Source organism: Pyxicephalus adspersus, chromosome 3 (assembly GCF_032062135.1).
Source record: "Pyxicephalus adspersus chromosome 3, UCB_Pads_2.0, whole genome shotgun sequence".
In the NCBI taxonomy this organism is placed as follows: domain Eukaryota; kingdom Metazoa; phylum Chordata; class Amphibia; order Anura; family Pyxicephalidae; genus Pyxicephalus; species Pyxicephalus adspersus.
Genome location: NC_092860.1, coordinates 35,504,889 through 35,525,077, shown reverse-complemented (window position 1 = coordinate 35,525,077; position 20,189 = coordinate 35,504,889). Strand labels below are relative to the sequence as shown.

At 33.8% G+C, this 20,189-nt stretch overlaps 1 protein-coding gene across 1 annotated transcript in view; it reads left to right on the top strand.

Annotated features, from left to right (window-relative positions):
* Positions 1 to 20,189, top strand: part of GLIS3 (GLIS family zinc finger 3) — a 211,393-nt gene that overhangs the window by 67,689 nt on the left and 123,515 nt on the right. The window lies entirely within an intron of this gene.

The following is a 20,189-nucleotide window of genomic DNA, read 5'->3' as shown; positions in this document are numbered from 1 at the left end:
TTGCCATCTTGGTTTACTACCAAACAGGTTTGACTTGGAAATATAAACCCTTTTATTAAAATAATCATTATGTTTTCTATTTCTACTAGGAAAATTCAGTTAATCTTTGGAAGGTGTTTTTTTGCTACAAAAAGTAAGGGTATTTTATGTATGACATGAAGAAAGGGTTAGTCGCGCTGTCAATTTTTTGGTATGGTCTATTTTACCATTGTGGAGATTCACTCTTCTTTTTGTCCTGGCGATCTTTGTTGAAGGATCAAAAAAAAAAAAGAAAATCCTAAAACTGAAAAATGTTATAGGAACAGAAGATGAGGGGAAATCTTCCAACGAAGACAAAGGTTAAGGTGGCAGCTGTCTAAGATGGGAATCTACTCACGTCCTTTGCACCTAATAGACAATAGACAGGAAGCAAAGAGAAATCTCCAAAGCAAGACACAGACAGCAAAAAATTACCTAATTTACGTTTAAAGTACTCTATAGAAAATACTATATAATACATAATATGATATAAATAATAAAATATATACTATAAAATACTCTATAAAAAATGTTCTAGCTTTTTATACACTATAATTTGTCAAAATGCTAGTTAGGTCTCAACCAGAAAATTTTAGGAAGCAGCCAAGCACAATAAGAATCAGCAAACTAAGAAAGGCAATGTAATCTATAGCAAAAAAAAACTTATAGTGGTACCCTAGGTGACAATAAATACCAGTGGCAACAGTAGCGACAATAGTAAACATGGTTGGTTTGTCTTTTTAGTTGCATCAGCATAAAAATGTTAAATTGAAACTTACTGAATTTTATGCAGATCTGTATTTTAACTTTTAATCCACCATATGCTGTGGTGGCTGCATGATGTGCTACAATCGTTAAAGAAAAATTTCATAGCTATCCACCAATGATTTAAAAGTGTTTGGTTAAAAAAAAAATTACAGAAAACTAACTCATCATATTTCAAACATTATAAATTATGTGGTGAACAAGATGAAACTAAGCAGTAATCTTAGGATATTGAAAAAATTGTGTTTTATGGGTCTTTCAGAATTTATTATTAAATTGGGATTATTATGTTATTAAAAGTATTTTGCTTTTCATTTCAGTCACAATTGTATGCAATCACTATCAAACTTCATTAAAAGTTGAGTAAAAAAGAAATGTTCCAGTTATAGAAAACTTTAGAAAATATTTTTTTTAGAATGCTAAGAATTTCCTTTTATAGGTTTGTTTTGCGGGCCTCTAATATTTTAATGCTCCCCATCTGTTCATAAATATGTAAACTGAATAAAACAATTGTTTTCACAACTTTCTTCTCATTGGATGGCTTCGTTAGGCCATGAGTTGGCAGGAGCTCAAGGAAAAAATGACAACTTGGGCACTGAGCACATTTCCATAAATGTATTCAAGCCTAACGAAATTGCATGACTTTATTTTCATATATTTGTTAGTGTTGTAAGCTTTCAACATTACCCCCAAGGATGAAGAGGAGTAAACATGGTGCAAGAACTATAGTTCAAGGACCATGTTGAGGTGTAACTTATGTTGAGGTGTTCCTGGTAACGTCCAACCGTTTTATTGAGTGTGCAGCTATGCAAACAGGCTTATCAGAGCCACAGTTAAAATCATTGATTTTAATAAGGAATCATCTCCGTCTTACAGCACAAGGCTCTCTTTGTTTCCTAATAAGCCTTCTTCTCTGGCCGCTAACATGGAAAGATTTCTTTACAGTGGCTTTAGGTAATCAGTATGACAAAATTTCAGTCCTGTGACCTGATAGCTCTTTTCAAGTGATTGAGCTGCACTTGTTGGAACTTGTTTGACATGTTTGTTCGATAGCAATTAGGAACAAAAGTTGTTACATGGTGTAACAATGAGTTTTTCACCATCTGTTTGTTGAAGTCTTCAGAATGAACCAGGCTATTCAATGTCCTCGTGATTTGTACACCAAGGTGTTTATCCGCATTATCTATGGTGACTCTCTTGTCCATATTACACACACATTAAGCTTGACTTGGCAAGAACTGGTGGTTCTTATTGTCTAGGTCACCATGATCTACTTACAGCATGTGAACTTACAAAATTAGGTGGTAATTATGAGACTTAATTTTCTCTTTAGTTTACATAAGGTTGTCTGCCATCCTTTTACATTCAAGCATAATAGTATTGTGACACAACTATTAACCCCTTTGGTGCCATTCTTTGTTTTTCTGTTGAAATAACCTAGTTCTTTGGCTTTGTAAAAACGGATTGGCATTTAGCCTTTTATCTTACATTTTTTTAGATTCATTTTCTCATTCAGGCTTTTGTAACCTGACTTTACCGAAAACAATAGGATCATAGCATTTATCACAGTCATTTGGAAAGTAGTACTTTTATCTGAGAAACAATGAACTAGTTATTTCTATATGTTTTCTATAATATTTTCCAGTTTTTAAATAAAGAGTCAAGAAATTACATAAACTGAGTTTCTACAGAAAACAGACTTTTAAGACTATAATTAGGAAATTGTAACAGCCTGCACCCATTGATTGTCCCTGACTTTAAGACTGTGAAGTCTTATTATGTTCAAGTCAACATTCGCATTCACTTGGACACATCGGTCCATAGCAGTTACATGATCCAGGCCTTGCCAATAAAAATGGCTTAAGTTCCCAAACATGAAAAAAGACTAAGCAAAGATTTTAGCAGCAGTTACTGAATACCAAGGGATATAGTGCTGAAGTGGAGTGCTTAGGCTATGCATACTTGTACAAAATGGCACAACACTGGTTGTCAACAGCAGTGTTGAATTCAGCTATAAAAGAGCCTGTCCCTTTTCACGAATGAGCATAGTGACCTAGTCACTCTAATTTAGGAAACACCTACTTAGATTTTTGTCAAGTAAAGAATAATAACTAGACAGAAAAAGTGTAGTGTTATGCTTTCTTTTAGTAGCCAAGTTTAATCCTCTGGTCTGTTTTATAAAGTTGTGAAAACAGAAAAGTCAAAACCACTAGCAGGTGTTGGGATCTTAAATTATATAGAGAATTACTCACCGTGAAACTTTCAAGAAGTGTATAATGCATACTATCGAAAGAAGTGAATACAAGCCTCTGACAGAACATTTAATAAAAAAAAAACCTTTAATACAATAGTAAAATAGTGGGCAACACAGGCATTTTGCATGGCTAGCTAATATCCTGTTTGTGTGTGTGTATGTTCTCATTAGAAATACACCATACTTTGCCTTTGAATACATGTGCTACAGTTCTTGTTTAATTTCCTAAAGGAATTAGGTTCCCGCCACTTTACTTCCATTACCTTTGACTACTGAAACTTATGTCGCTCCAGGTCGTTATTCTGATGATCAGGAACACAGTGCCAAGTTTTCTAGGACTGCATGTATTAGTTTAGGTGTGCATGTGATGCATCCAGTGAGTGTTATTAGATGTAGTAAACTATTGCTCTGTACCTACATAGTAATGCCATTCCCTTATGATAGACTATGTCCTATCACAGTGTTTCTCAACCAGGGTTGTATGGAACCTTAGAGTTCCTCCAGAGGTTGCTAAGGGTTCCCTTATGCAATGAGCGGTTTGTGCCTGATCACACGCGCAATGATCTTTTTGGCAATCTGTAACGGTGGCAGCCTTCCCACTGGTCAGCAATGTAAGAAGCATTTTTTACACTGACCATCATGCTAATGTACTTTTAGCTGTGGATATAGTAATTATAGCAGAGGTTCCCTGAACACCTGAAAGTTATTTCAAGGGGTTCCCCATAGTAAACATGTTTGGCAATACTGCTCTATCACTTTTACCAAATCCACACGTTTTATTTGGAGTTTTTAAAAAAGGGATTTTTTATAAACTCTTTTTTATATTATACAACTTGCAGCCACTGCAGCAGTTCACAAACTTTTATTCTGCATTGCACAGAATAATTTGCAGTTTGTCCCGTCTAACTAATTGCTTGGTATTTATACATCTTTGATCATGTAATCAAAAGTTTTTTTAGAAAGGTGTAGGCTAGGGCTAAGGTAATCTTAAGCATTACCATCCTAACTATTGTACAGTGCTGTGCAGTTTGTTGATGCTTTATAAAAACAAAGGATGATAACAATAATAATAATAATAGTAAAAAAAGATTCTTTAATGTTCTTATTATGCATATTTAGTGAAACAGTGCCATTTATTTTATGTGAATGTAAATGTCTTTTTGTGGTTATTAGTGACTTCACATGCTAAAACTTTAATTTATTTTCAAGTTGTTCATACATCATAATGCCAAACTGTAGCATTGTAGCATTTACTGAAATCATTCAAGGTTAAAAGATAATTAAATGTTTTAAGATTCCAGTGATAAAATACATTTGTATACATTGTCTGAAAAAAAACATACTTTTAAAAGTTCCTTTTACTGGTTAGCTGTGGTACATAACAAGTGTTGGCATGCTGACAATTCATCTATGACATCATCAGGTCAGCTGATGATGTCTCAGTTTAGTTTAGTGCCCTGCATCAATGTTTAGGAAAAGAAGATCTGACTGGTATCCTTTTTTTCCTGATCAATAGTATTGGTTTACCTTATCCTATCTTGAGATGTGCTGTCTTGTTTTCCTATGGTCAGTGTGATTCTCACACTACATCTGTCTACGGTATGAGACCTAGCCTACTCCCCGGTTTATTGCTTGGTCTGACCTACCTTGGCCTTTTTCCTGAACTATGTGATTGTCTCTGATGTCCTAGATGATTAAATGATGTGGATGACGTTGTTATTAGTAGTTTTCTCTGACAACTACTGGAATATAATAGGACAGGTGTTTTATAAATGTTTATATATAATAATGTAATCATTATCAGTGAATTGGTTGGTATGGTTTAAAAGAAGCTTGAATTAAAAATAATTGGGGATAAAGATAATTCAGTACCTTAATAGTTTATGTTCCTTGCTTTGTTCTCAGAATATACAAATTTATTCCCTGTTTGACTTGGATTTCCACATGGTTTAAACCTAATGTTAACTCAAAACTTAATGTTAACTTAAACTTAATGTTAACTCAGTGCACCAGCACAAACCCCGTTTTTCTGGAAAAATTGTTCCCGGCATGATAAGGAAATATTATTCCATACAAGCAACATATCTGAGGAAACTAGGGTGTTGGGCACAGGAATTATTGTATAATTAGTACTCACATGCAACCAAAATGCTTTTCAATGTAACCTATTGTCCTAGTCATTGTTTTCTATTCTGCACATTTTCAGTAGTTGTTCTATACTGTACAGAGGCTTTGCATATTGATTAATTTGTGGTACAAAGTATGTGATGTGCAAAGTGACCCTGTTGCAGAGATGCAGTAGTTGAAATGACTGAATATGTGGACACCTGTACCCATACTAGATTTTTTTCCTGAGATGATCATGAACAAGTGTTTTGAATGAAAGAAATCATAAGTATGTACAGACTGTAAACATTAGCAATATGCGCTATGACATTTTTCTTAGGAATACAGGTAGTCCCTGGGTTACATACGAGATAGGGACTGTAGATTTGTTCTTAAGTTGAATTTGTTTGTAAGTCAGAACAGGTACATTATTTTAATGAATGCAATTAGGACAGATGTTTGTCTCAACATAATATTAGGAAGCGTGGTGTCAGTTACTGTATAAAATCCTCACTGTGAGTTAATCACAAACAAAGCAAAAAACAAAACAACTTTATGGAGCCTAGACATTCATTAACTTCTGCAGCAAACTGTGCTTTGATATAAAAAAAAAGAAACAACTGGAGAGTTTGTCTGGTCCTTAAAGAGTTACAAGATGTTGCTCAGCTGTGTTTAGCAAAATATTTCTCCTGCAAGTCATGCGAACCGCCCCCCCTCTCCCATATCAAGCCTCTGTCCTGCACAGGAGCGAGCAGGGAAGCCCCGTTCCTATCTAGGAGTTGTCCATATGCCAGATGTCCTTAACGCAGACTACCTGTACTGCCTTAGGCTACTGTTCAAATGTTTTTAACTCTCCCCTCAATATCCTCAGGTAATGCTGGTGCAGGGTTGTGTGATGCCATATTTGTCAGAGCATATAGCAGATATGTGTAACACTAATGCATGGGACAATTTTTAGGGTAAACTGATTAAAAGATATGGTAATAATTCAAGTTAATTTTGGAAGCATTATCTCTATGTGGGACTTTAAAATGTCAGTCAGACACTTCATAAATATGTATAGGCATCCCTCTGAGTATTTTGATCCAGTTTGTTTTTCTGATCTATGAAGGTCTATGGGTAGTTTAAAGTGTGTCTAAACGCAAAAACAAAAATGTTATATATTGCAGCTTATCAGTCCTTAGGATGGCTACTAACACACTTGTTTTAGGATTGTTCAGCTCAGTCCTGCACTGTATCTTAAGGAGCAGTGTAGCAACCCGTGGACAGGAAGCAGAAGTATCAGCCTGTTGAGAGAATTGTGTTAGATGGACTAAAAGATTGACTTTACAGTTTTAGGCAGACCAGCAACACATTCGGAAGATTTAATTGTACAGCGCTATAGAAAATCCTGTTTATTAATAATAATAATAATAATAATAATTTAAGATTAGAATAGGGGTATGTAGACGCTGCAGTAAAAAAATTTGTTTTTTGTGTGTGCTTTTCCTTTTTTCTGGGAAAATATTGTTGAAATCACTATTAAAATTGATAGGTAGGGTGGTGATGGGTTTTTTGGGCCTGATTTAATAAAGCTCTGGAGAGGCTGGAGAGGATACACTTTCATCAGTGAACCTGGGTAATCCAGCAAATCTGGAATGGATCTAGTCCAGGAAAGAACAAATAGCAAATTACTTTTATGACAATCCATTGCAGGGTTTTGCTGAATCACCCAGGTTCACCTTTCTCTGTAAGCACTTAAATATTAGGCGGTACATTTAGGTCTACTTATAAACAAGGTAGCATAGAAACAGGAACATGCATTCTTTATTTATACAAACTTTATTTATGGTTTCTTTAATAACACATTTGTTTTTTTTTCTCTTCTGCCTGTTTATTTTAGACCATGCCTGAAACATGGTTTCATTTTGTGCTAAATATTATGGTACAGAATTTACCATCTGAAGTTTTCATCTGAAGTTTTATAATCAAATCTGTACATGGGTTATTCTACTTAAAAAAGAGCAATATATTAATGCCATATTTTCTGACATATCCTATTGTTGTTGCTTTGAGTTAAACTATACTGAAAATACCAGAGGTTACAAAAGCTCAATATACATCAATAAATATTACAAGGATTTTCAAACAAACCTTAGCTATGCGCAGTAATTGTTTACATATTCATTTTTTTACAAATATATTACATTTGATTCAGTGCCATTGCAAATAGATAAAAGAAAAAATGAGCTCAAAGTCTGGGAATTTATTAAAAAAAAACATTTGGACACAAATAATAAAAGTGTAAACACAAAAAAATTTCTTAAAACTGAGAAGTAGCTGTATGTATGTATAAATCAGAAATTTAAGATGTAGTCATACACAGTTTTACACCCTGATGTGTTCTATGCTAAATAGATGTAATCATATTGGCCAATTGATTTGTTCTGGTATAAGGGGACATGCCTGAAGATATATAGATGCCAACCAAAATAGTTAATATAGTTAAAATGCTAACTAATCCTACACATAATTATTTTCTTCCCATATAACTAATATAATAATAAAACTTGACTTGGGAGGAAACCTGTAATGAAAGAAATAAAGAAACATCTATTTTTGACTTACTTTGGAATGGTAGTAATGATAATGATTTTCTAAGATATTTTGCATCATGGATTAGGATTATATTAGATTACAAAATAGAGTTCATTTTTGTCACCCATTTGTCTTGTATTGTGTCAGCCATCTGGTTTGGTTATATACCTTGTTTATGATCTAAAAAGAGTTATATGCTATGTTGCTGTGAATTAATTGATTGTTAATGTTAAATCATATGTTTTTGTCTCCCTTTTTTTGCCAGTAGTGTTTTTTTGCTATGTATTATTATGTTGTCCCGGTATCTGTCTTTGGGCCCAGGCACTAGGCGCCACCATCTTCTGTTCTTCCTGGTTCTTCTTCATACGTTACCCGACGCAGGCGCGAGATCAAGGGACAGAGATTGGAAAAAAAACCCTGCATGCATGCTCAGTGAGATCGGCAATTACTTTTTCTTTTGGCAAAAGGGCTCCTTCTGTGCATGCCCAAGAAGGATCAGCCAAGAGCCTTCTGGGATGCTTGACGTAGGTATCCTGGAAGGCTCTGCACTCTCATTCATTCTTGATCGCTTAGACAATCAAGAATTAAGGTGGCAGTACTGCACTTTTTTTTTTTTTTTTAAAGGGTGTTGCAGAGTCGTACTAATAAACTGTGAGCATCTTACAGTATACATTAGAAATAACAGCATGTCAGAGCCCAGGAATTCATTTCCATAGTGAAGGAAAAGGCATGTAGCCCTCTTCTACAAAATCTTTCAGTACATTGCCTGCCCCTTCCATCCATTTGATTTCATATTTTTGATTAAAAGAGACTCAGCCTTTCATATGGGTGTTACCTTAAGCTGTGTGCTGTACCCTTAGGAATACCCATTTCTCCAGATATTCGCCCATTACGGCATGATGAACTGGCATGCTTGCCAGTTTAAATCCCAAAACATTGTGGGTTAAACCTTAAGAGGGATTTGAGGGTATGTATGAAACAGATTGTGCTTAAGTTTTTAGCAGAGGTGTAATACAGTATTTACTAACTACTAGAGAGTAAATATTTACTAAGTAGAGTAGTGACTAACTACATGTTAGTAACTGAATGTACAGGCCCAGTAAGATTATCATTGTGTAGCATTTGGTATGATACTTATGCCTAGTAGAGAATGATGCAGAATGGAAATTGTGTAAAATATTAAAAATGTGCACTAATAATGCGATACCAGTAGAGTTTTCTTGTGGGTTGGTGGCACTGCAAAGGTCTGAACATGGAGCGAGGTACTGTCTATTTACCTTTTAACTGGGAAAGGAGTGGTGAAGTGTGCATATGGATGAAAGTTGTAGGGCCATTGATGTATCCTCTGGCCCTCTAACAGTTTCTTTTACAACTTATGCTTATGTAAAGGCCATGCAATTATTGTGCCAGAAATGAAATCTATTTCCACATGTAGTTATTCCCATAACATAAATTGTCAATGAGGCTTGAGAAAAAGTTCAAAAACCATCCTGCACAATTATTTTCTAAATACGCCTTTAAATCCCACATATTTAACCACATATTGGGCCTGATTTAATCAAATTCTCCACGACTGGAGAAGTTAGACTGTCATTGGAGAACTTGAATGCTTTTAAATTGAAGACAATGATTTAAAATCTAAATAATTAAAATAACTGCAGAGAATTTACTATAGGCATAAAAAGTTATAACTAAACATCTATCTATAGAATTCTTTTATCAAACCCATAATGGAGCATTTGTTTTCTTCTTTCTTTCTTTGTTTCCTTTCTTTCTTGCTTTACAATGGGATGTGAGTAGGAGATACCTCTGTATTTCATGTTAGAGTATCATCTGGCTTGGAGAACCTCTAACATGAATACAAAAAATATTTAATGTTCCCAAAGTATTAGTCTATCTACAAGAGGGTGTAAGAATGACGGTCTAGAAGTATCAATTTTTGTTACTCAGATAAACTAATAAAAATACATACAATTTTATTGTTCATTGTACACAAAATACACAATGCATGTGATGTGATAAAGCACATATTTATGGTATTGGCTTTTCACATCATTGGCCCTTACTATTATAGCAATTCAAATAGTTACTAGTAAACTGTTTATGAACTGTGTAGATCTGAATATCTTTTTAAAAATTCATTTGACAGCCTTCAGTGTTATTTTTTTTTTGTATTTTTTTCCGGCATTTATACACCATCTTATATTACACTCTGTTCTAACCTTTATTGTTCTTCATTCTACCTTGTCTGTTACTTTTACTGCATGCAGTCATTTTGTGGATAGTTGGCAGTCTGAATAGCCTCTGTACTGTAAACACCAGTATCCAAATACTGAAACTAATCGAAACTCTTTAAAACATGATGATGAAAGTGCAAATCCAGTGCTGAAGCTGTGTTATTATCTTGGTTCAGCCAGAGCCTCCTGTTGATACTTGGCCCAAGCTTAACGGAACATTAGAATAAATTCAGGTCACCGTCTATAGTATACTTTTTCTCCATATTTGTGCTTGCCAATGGATATTTATATAGTAAGCCAAAGTGTTTTATATACTGTGAAAGTAAGAAAATGAAAAGTTGACAATTGTTGCAAAACGTGAATATAGTACTTTTTTTTTTTTTATTCCTTACATGAGTTAAAGAGAAAGTAAACTTAAAATGTCAAAAAAAAATACACTTACCTTCAATCCTGCAGTGCAGTCTGATCACTTCAAGGGTGTCCTGCATCAGGTCCCGCGTTTTCCCAACATTCGTCCCCGTGCCGGCACTCTGGGCGCCACAATCCTCTGCTCTTCTTCCTAGTTCTTCATCCTACATCACCCAACCCAGGGTGACGTAGGATGAAAAAAAAATTGTTGATCTCACTGCGCATGCCTGAGATCAGCACATTTTTCTGTTTGGGCAAAAAGGCTCCTTCTGTGCATGCCCGAGATGCTTGGACATGCGCAGAAGAAGCACCCAAGAGCCCGGGAGGCTTTGCGCTCCCATTCATTCTTGATCGCCTAGTTGGTCGAGAATTAGGCAACGGTTTTATTTAAAAAAAGGGTGTTGCACTTAAAAAAAATAAACAACATTTTTACTTTACATAAAAGGGTTTTCTACCCTTTTATGTAAAGTGACATTTCTGAGTTTAGGTACGTTTTACCTTGATATGTATTAGTAAGTCAGATAGGGCAATGCCATAATTACATTACTTATTGTTATGAGAGTTTAAATTTAATATAGCTTTGTCCATAAAAATATTATGAACCACAGATTAGGCATTTAAATTAGCAAACTTGTTAATTATTTATTGTGACTTATTACTTACCATAACTCAAAAAATAAAATTGCATTTTGTTCAATAAAATAATCTAGTACAAACATTTTTGTATGATATAAAGTAATATCTAAACTGATGTCTATGGCTGAGCTAAATAGTCAGTTATAAATAGGATAAAAACATATAAATGTTAGTTTTGCTTCAAGTGTATATTATATTTTTTATTTTGATGATAGATTGCCATTACTTACAAAGAACATGTACAATAAAGTGAAAATGTGCAACTATTTTATTATATCTTTTTTCTTTGGTTTCATAATTTGATAAAAGTCTGTTGCTTATATATGCTTTTATTAGATATATTGAAATTTAACAAAAAAATTTAAACATTTGAATGCATGCATTTGGAAATGTCTGGAAATGTTGGTTAATTTTGATTTATATGTACGTACTTCTTTACATTACATAAATCCTTAATATGAACGAAAACTCTTTCCTCTTTCTTGTGGTTAAACGTTAAACTAAAGTTAAATTGTATCAGCTAAATGGTGTGTGTTTTACACAAAGATCAAAAGCCATTTGTCCACATGTAAGGTTTTATAAGGTTAAGGAAAATGAATAATTTAAATGCAAACAAAAATTCTGTTTCTTTCCTAATTGGACCTTTAAAGCAAACTCAGATTTGCTGAGCTTCTAGCAGTTTATACTGACCCAACATTACACAGGAATTAAAATAATTGTTTCCAAATTTTAAAACAAAATCTGTCACCAGTGTTGTAATCTGCCTTGTGTTAAGTTTAACACAGTCATGAATATAATAATAATAATAATAAAAAAAAGTTATATAAACATGGGAAGACATTCATTGATAGTAATATAATATAATATATACCCATACATATAAATGGCAGTGTACAGTTACAGCTTTATTAAATAAATGTTTACATTTATTGGTGAGTGTATGGTTTGTCTTAGAAATGCATTTATATTTGTGTAAATATACACTTTTTATTTTATTTGTTAGATACATGAATGTACTTCCTGATTCAAATTGAATTTGCCTCATTTGAGCCAAATACCAGTATTGTAGGGGAGAATAGGACAATGCGGGATTTTTTTTTATTCTTGAAATTTTGCCATTACCAAGCTGTGGAAAATCTGTGATAGTGACACATTTTAGGTAAATGTCAAATACTTTTTTTTTTTTAAATCAGCCAATTAGCTGCATAGGAACTGCAAAAATTTCATACACCCCATACTGCCCTATGCCTGAATAGTGCAGAGAATATTTTACTGTGGCAGGGCCCAGATGTATTTTTATTGTATTGTAATATTAGGCTGGATGCTGACAGACATAACAAATAACACATTTTATTTTTAGATTTGGTGCAATGCTACATACCCAAGCAAAGTTGGCATATCCTCCTTAATTACCTAATGCTGTCTGTTTTTAATTGTGTTTTTGTACATGATGCTGTCTGTGTTTTCCATTGTTATTATAATAAATTGTTTTGTGTGGATTATTATTGTGTCATATGCCAGCTTTTATAACAATAACGTGCTACCCTTACATATTTACATTCCTGGGAAAAATGAAGTATTCCAACTCTTCCAATATTAAGGTTCTAAGAATTTGCTGATAAGAACATATTAAAAATTTATCTGGTCCTTAGCGGGTCCTAAAATGGGGTAAACCCAACTTCAGATGAACAACAGCACACCACATATTTTATATTTTATGTCATTATTTATTTAGCAAATTAGCAATTTAGCAAAATACAGACACAAGAAATGGTCCTAAAAATGCAATTGTTGCTGCCAATCAATCTAAGAAGGGTTAAAAGGCCATTTGTTCTACAGTAAAAGAGACTGTTCGCAAGTGGAAAACATTCAAGACAGTTGCCAATCTTCACAGAAGTGGTCATCCCAGCACCCCTAGAGGAGCTGTGACATGTGTTCTGTATCTGTAACACATACTACAGCTCTTCTAGGGCTGCGGGAGTAACCAGGAGAGCAGAGCTGTCAGCTTAGCAGAGCTCCGCTGATTGCTCTGCTCCCTGATTGGCTGAGGAAAGGGAAATCCTGATGATGCTTGAGCTGTCATCAGGGTTTCCTATTTCTCAGCCAATCACAGGGCACTGGAGATGAATAGGGACAAGTCTCCCCATTCAAGTCTAATGCTGAGAAAAGGAAAACCTCAGCCAATCAGGGAGCACTAGAGATGAATGGGGAGCCTTGTCCTCATTTGACCCCTAGTGCCCAGGGATCCCACACTGTCAGGAGGAGTCCCATGGCTGTGCTCATGAATGAATGAATGCAGCCGTGGGAATCATCCTGTCATTGTCGGGTAACCTGTAAAAGTAAAAAAAACTTTAGTTACACAAACACACACACACATTTAATAAAATAAAATAACATTAAAGCCTTGTCCAATTTTTTCACATATTTTAACCCTTTTAGGGAATGAGCAAGGTAATTAATGTATCCCTGTACTCATTACCTGAAAGAGGTAAAAGTAAAACTTTTATAAACGCTTATGGCAAATCGCGGCAATTCAAGGTAAAACGCGCCATAGGCATTTATAAACATTTTTTAGCGTTTTAAAGTCAAGCTTTAAAATTCCTGTAAAAGTGCATATAAACGTGGTAGGAACGTTTATATGCGTTTTTTAAACTGTCCATCCTAGTTTTGCACACATGACTTTTTCATGTTGGCTTATTTTTTTTTTTTTTTTAAATAATAAATCTGTTTGTTGTTTTTATCTGGGATCAAATTTAAATAAATTTAGAACCTTCTAAGAACCAAATGATTTTTTAATAATGTCTTATTACATAAAACCCTAGAATTGAAAGAAGGTATACTTTATTCTTCCATAACTTATCATATAGTAATGAATGAAAAATGTATCTAAAATGTGATTTTATACTGCAAGGTCTGCTTAAATCAACCTTACCCTGTAAAAATATAAATACAAATATTCCTAAATATTAGTATATTATATAATTATATGTTATGATTATATATCTTTCTCTTGTCTTCCTTGCCATCACTGTTTTTATGAGGTCCATGGTATAAAAAGGATGCCAAATCTCACAAGGACATGCTTTTGCAAAAAGGCATATTAAATTTTGTCAAATTTGGCATACTCATCCTCCCCCACAAATCTTGCTTGAATGATAGTGAATTATATTCTCATTTCCTTGTGTTTACATTGCAAGAAGTGAAATATCCCAAGAGCTTCACCCTATTACCCCTTCTACCCCTTAACTTTATTCAGGCCCACTTAAATAGTTAGAAGTTTTCTCTAAACCCTATTATATTCTAAGGTTGTTTTTTAGAGATTAAGATGGTACTTTAAATATGTGTTTTTTTAATAGTGACTCAGATTTGCTGTAAATTTTACAAATGCTGGCTCTCTGACATTTAATGATACACCAATCCCCTCAGAGCGTTGACAGGCCCATCTGTTGGAGACATAGGCATTTACGTTAATGTGAGTTTACTTGGTCCTTGGAAATTCAATAAGCTACTTACAGCTACCAAATTTTCTGAAGGCTCCACTACGATTGACTGTCAGGAGCCAACAAAATATTGGCCACTGAGCAAGGGGCCTCTCCGAAATGTAATTAAGTACTCTTTATTAAGTGAAGTCTCTTTGGCTTTCATTTACTATAAAATAAAGCTGTATTATTCTTGTTTGGAAGGGTTTCTGCGCCGTATAGTAGAAATGAGCCTTGTATTTCCTAACAAAATGGAAGATTATTTCACAGAGATTTTGGACACATTTTTAAACAATCTTTTCTTGGCAACACACTTACTTGGTTCTCTTGAGGTGTTTAACCAATACTTTTGTGCTTTTTTAATTTAATCATAGGGTTTTTTTCAGGACAGTTATTAGTAATTTCTAACATTTAATGCCCCCTATATTAAACATTTTTTTGCAAGCAATAAACCATATGTGGTGAGATTTACAAATTACTTAGACAAAAAATGCATTGTTATAAACAACCGCATGCAGAAATGTGGCAAACTATAGCATTTATTATAACAATGCAGGGAACACACATGGGGTTATAAGTCCTGAGTTAATAGGCCACAATTCAACGTTTTAAAAATATAAAAAGCCAGTTAAAAAAGTCTACAAACTAACACTGAAAATAATAATAAAAATGGAAATGGTAAAAAATAAAGCTAAGGACTAATAGGGTTCTAGCTTCTTTATGAATAGTTTTTTAGACACATTTGGCTCCTTATCAAAAAGAATACATTTAATCTCTATGCAAGTTTCTATGTAAAGTGATTTTATTAGAAATTTCACTACCTGGCATACTGCTTCATTGCACACATGGTGGCTCAGTTCATCTATACACAACAATCGCTCTTTGAAATTTCATTGTAGCAGAGGCAGCTGATTACAAAAAGTTAGGAGCTCACTGGATTTCCATTTGAATCTGCAGATATTTTTTTGGAGTGAGTGGAGTATTTTAAAGGTGCAAAACATGGGAAAATATGCATGTATTGTAGAGAAGGACTGTTATTTTGTTTATTATATAGGCATTCTGTGCCTGTAATTGTATTCCTAACTTTGCAGTAAAAAAGAAGTAGCAAAGATTATTCAGCATTGTTCTAATAACAGCAAAGAAACAGAATGTGAATAATATTGCATGCTTTTAAAAGTTTTTAGTTGGCTGTATTATATGCAAAACAAATGAGTTTTATCCCATCTTGTTTCATGCATTTATCTCTCCCTTGCATTTTAAACAGGCCTGGTAAAGCTTGATAAAATTTTAAAAACATGCAGTTTGATTATCTATTTCATAGATATTTCACTTCATTTACCATGAACCTTACAGAAATTGTGTACAAGTTGGTAACCAACACTCTGTACATCAATCGTTTTGGAGACTATAATTGTGTGGATTGGCTTTGTTCAGATTATCCAATGGGACATATCTTGCTTTCAATTTGTCAAACACTACATAAAGCAAAGTTCCCACTGTTTTGTTTTTTTAACATATCTACTCTTCTTTATATTTGCTTGTTTGGAAGACATATTCATTAATTGTCTGGGTTCAGTACAAAATAATGTAAGCATAGCATTTAATGTAAAGACAGGGAGCATCGTTGTCATGTTTGTGCAGCCAAATATCCAGTTACATGGTAAAAATACATACCTGCAAACTGTGAAGCCAGATACACAACATTACTAAACAATATGCAGTGACCTTAGCCAAAGTACAAGTACTGCTGCTTGTTGGTCAAGGCTATGATTGGATAGTGAAGGAACAGCATCTCACCAATTAAGTCATCTATATGCTCATGCTATGAAGGGAATGTTTATACCTGTCTGCACCTATTCTTCCAGCAATGTCCCTGACAAATTGATGTTTACATGCATGCTTTTCACAATTGTTTCTAATCTCAAGGTTTTTGTAAAGCTTCACAAAAATAGGAATAGTTATTTAGGCCCATAACCCCTAACCACAAAAGATGTGTAGAATCATCAAGCCTTTTTGCGGCTGTTATCCTTTTTTTTTATAGTTCCACTGACAAAACATTTTTAAAAATCATTCATTGCAAAGTAAAAAAAAACATATGTCTACCATTTGTTTTTTGGCCTCAATTGAAATATCAAAAGTTGGGCCATTATAGTAACATTACACTGTATTGGATTTTATAAAGTGGTCCAAATAACATTTGTAGCAGCAGGAATTACAGTACATACAATGTTATGCAATTATGCTTTTTTTAGCAAAATACTGTTATTGTTATTAGACCATTGCTGAATTCTTTGTGTCTGGCCTTTGCATAGCTTCTGTACTATGTGGATTATTTTTCTGGAAGTCATTTGTGTCACTTTTGTGCAGATTTAAACACTGTTCTTCCTAAAATCTGTGCTTTGTAAACTCACCATTTGTGTTTGAGGAAAGAAAAGAACTTCTGTTAACAATTTATTTTTATGGTGCTGTGGTATTTGAATAAAATAAATATATGTTTCTGTGTTTATCTCTGTTCACGTGTTAGTCACAAAGATGTGTCTTTTGAATGCTGATCAATGAAAATATGTGCTTTTCCAGCTGTTGTAATTTGTTAGTCAACGTCTGGATTATTCACTGTCTCTGAGAAACAGCGTTTATGCTAATCTATGAGTAATGAGAAATCAATGTAAGGACTAAAGGAGGAAAAACATACTTCTGTGTATGAGTATCTTGTCTACCAGTCACCGGGGAGTGCTGTCATACAGCTGAGTGTACAGACTGTCAAGTCAGGATTTATTTAAGCAGGAAAGGCTTTGTGCAGTCTTTAAAATGACAGTGCTAGTTCCTATGTGATATATGTTATTTATGTAAACAATGTTTCTTTACTGAGTAAGTTTAAAGTCTTTATAAACATAGGAGATAAAGAGTTTTCACTGATGAGTTAGGTACTGCTATACATCAAAAACAAAGCTGTTTCTTTCTGACACCCACTCAACACTTCCCTGTGTTGGAAGTAAATAAGCTGCTTACAATAGGTTTCAATTCCTAGAAAATGAAACAAGAAATATGAAAAAGAAAAAAAAACACCTGCATGCCTTGACCCATACCTTTAGCATCTGTATTATCCTCTTTCAAACGCTATTAATCATCTGAATATATATATATATATATATATATATCAGCAGTTGCAATTCCTATAGAGCAGATCTAGGATGTGAAAGGAAGAGATAGATAAGAGTGGGCTCATAACTGGTATTTTTCTTTTATTTTTCCTCACTTTTATTTACATGCTGGTGGTGTCTAGGATGGGTTTGACTGAGGAAATCCAGTCAGCAGGAAAAATACTGCAAGGAACTATCTGGATTGAAGCTAAATATTGCACTTCAAATTGTATATTTTATGTATATAACTTTGATATTTTACAGTTTATTATGTTCTTTTTATCCTGCTGCTTTTGGCTGGAGTTCAAGTTGACCATATCATTTCTCAAGCATGAATCTACCTTTTCAAATGTACTCTTCACTTCGAAAAAACATGTAGTTTTAACAACTAAGCTGTCAAAAGCATCTAAAGCCATCATCTATATATCTCTCCATTGCCATATCTGCTGGTAAATTCAGTGGTCAATGACTTTTGACTATGACAGGAAGCAGAAAGGCCTGGCAACCCGACATTTGTTATTTTCTGCTCTGCAAGAGGCAAGATGTAATATCTCAGAATTACAAGGGTTTAGGGTTCAGTTTAGAGTAGTTTCTATGATAACTTTGATAACTATAACATTTAAAAACTGCATTGATGGAATCCTGGTGATGGTAAGGGCAAGGGTTAAAATAATCTAAAATTAAGCTGTAAACTGGAGAGTATGGAAGCTGTCATTGCAGCCCCTCCTTCACAAAATTTGAGCAATTTGACGTTCATGCTGATCCAATTGCTTTAATTATATTTGAGGCTCTGCCATGGAACCAGCACACAGATTTTAATTTCTGACTTCCTTTTTTTTATTTTCTACTCCTCATACTTGTTTTGAATTAATGGTTTAAAAGACAGTCAGTCAACTAATTTTCTAAGTACAAGTTGCCTTTTACACTTAACCTCATCCTAATTTTTAACCTCAACCCCATTCTAAATAACCTCAACCCCAATATAAATATCCCATATTCAGTTTATCTATATTAAAGCACAATAGAACTATTTGAAAAAGATATTTTGTTGTGAGTTCTATATTTATGTTTGATATGCATGAGTGTATGTCCCCATTTTTGCATGGGAGTTTGGCTTTTTCTATACTCTTTTTACTGCATTCCAGTTTCAATGATTGTCAACCTACAGACTGTCATGATTTATTCTCTTAGGGCAGCATCATTACAGCCTGGGCTACTGCTTTTTGGAAAACATGGAGTTTCCCTCTAACCACTGAATAACATAATACTCCAGACAAACACTAATTACAAATCAGTGCTGGCACTCACACGCTGACCCACAAAAGAGAAATGTTATGCTTTGTTTTTACACAGTGTACCATAAAAATGTGTTTTTTTTAATGTAATGTAAATTTTTTATGTGATGTAATTTTATTGAAAACTTTTGTGACCTTTTCAGTTTAATGTTATAGTAGGGAGACCTAAAAATAGTATTCAGATAAAAAAATTTTCATTAACTTTTCCTTTCCTTTCTCTATAGCACATGAAATATAAAGGAATCCCATGTAGTGAATAATGTTGCAGACTGTTATTTGTTATGTTAAAAACAAGCTAAAATAAGGAACTGAATAGGGGCATTTTGATCTATAACCCATTAATAAACCCATGGTGTTCTTTAGGCTTACCTTTAACTTTTTCTAATCTTCTCTAAGACTGTTTACTTATTATTAGTTAAACTATTGCTAATACAATTTTTGTCTTCCATGTTGACTTTTTCCGGTAAATTAGATTCAGCTCAGGTTGTACATATTTCCATTTTGCAGTGGAAGGCACTGGAAAAAAGTTCATTGATAAACATAAACCGAATTATGATTGTAGGATAGAAAGCACAACAAAGAAAGATGTTTTTTTTTTTGGCATGACAGGTTATTGTATTGTATAAATGGTAAACGTCTCATACACAATACAAACTTTACAGGTGACTTAATGGTCATATAAGGTCAAAGGACCATAAGTATTCATAAATAGGCCATGAGGCACTAGACATCAATCATCTCAGATAACCATTAAGTCACCTGTAAAGTTTGTATTGTGTATGAGAAGTTTATCATTTATAAAATACAGTAACCTGTTATGTCAAAGAAAAAAAACTCTTTTGTTGTTGTGTTTTCTTTTTTTGTATTTGTATCCGGGCTTGGCTTTGTGCCCTATTTAGGACCATTTAATTTGAATCTATGTATATTTCCACCACCCCACAAACAATCTTGTTTAAATATGATTGTAGGATGACTAAGTGGATAAGAGAATGAATATCTACTTCAGCATTTCTTATTTACACATGTGTATACTTTACTTTACCACGTACAGGAGGCTGTACTTTTTGTATGCTAAAAGATAAGGAAAAACATATTCTCTTTTATGCTTTCTTTGGGATTTCAATACTCATATCCTCTCTAAAACTACCATAGGGCATACATTCTTGTACTAAACAAATGGTTGTGGAATTGAACAGTTTAACTTTGTATAAAACAAAACAAACAGAAAACCCAAGGAGGCAAACATTGCTGTTACGATGGGCCTGATTTATTAA